The sequence below is a fragment of the Acyrthosiphon pisum genome, chromosome A3 (assembly GCF_005508785.2).
Source record: "Acyrthosiphon pisum isolate AL4f chromosome A3, pea_aphid_22Mar2018_4r6ur, whole genome shotgun sequence".
Lineage (NCBI taxonomy): Eukaryota > Metazoa > Arthropoda > Insecta > Hemiptera > Aphididae > Acyrthosiphon > Acyrthosiphon pisum.
The window spans coordinates 36739033-36739269 of NC_042496.1; positions in this window are offsets into that span (position 1 = coordinate 36739033).

Sequence of the window (237 nt, forward strand, 5' to 3'; positions counted from 1 at the left end):
TTTAGTGAAAAATGTAGGTATGACAGCATGCTTGGCAACCTCTTTTTTTCCGGTTGCTTATGAAAATTGCTGGGAATTTTTTACTTTTTAACTACCCTAAAAATTTTTTTAGTGCCCCAAATGATGAATAAAACACAAAACACAACATTACATTGTAACGGCGTATTTCAAGGGATAAATCCCCCTTGTACTTTTTTTTAAAATTTTTAAGTTTCCTCATTCTCTGTATTGGTCAAT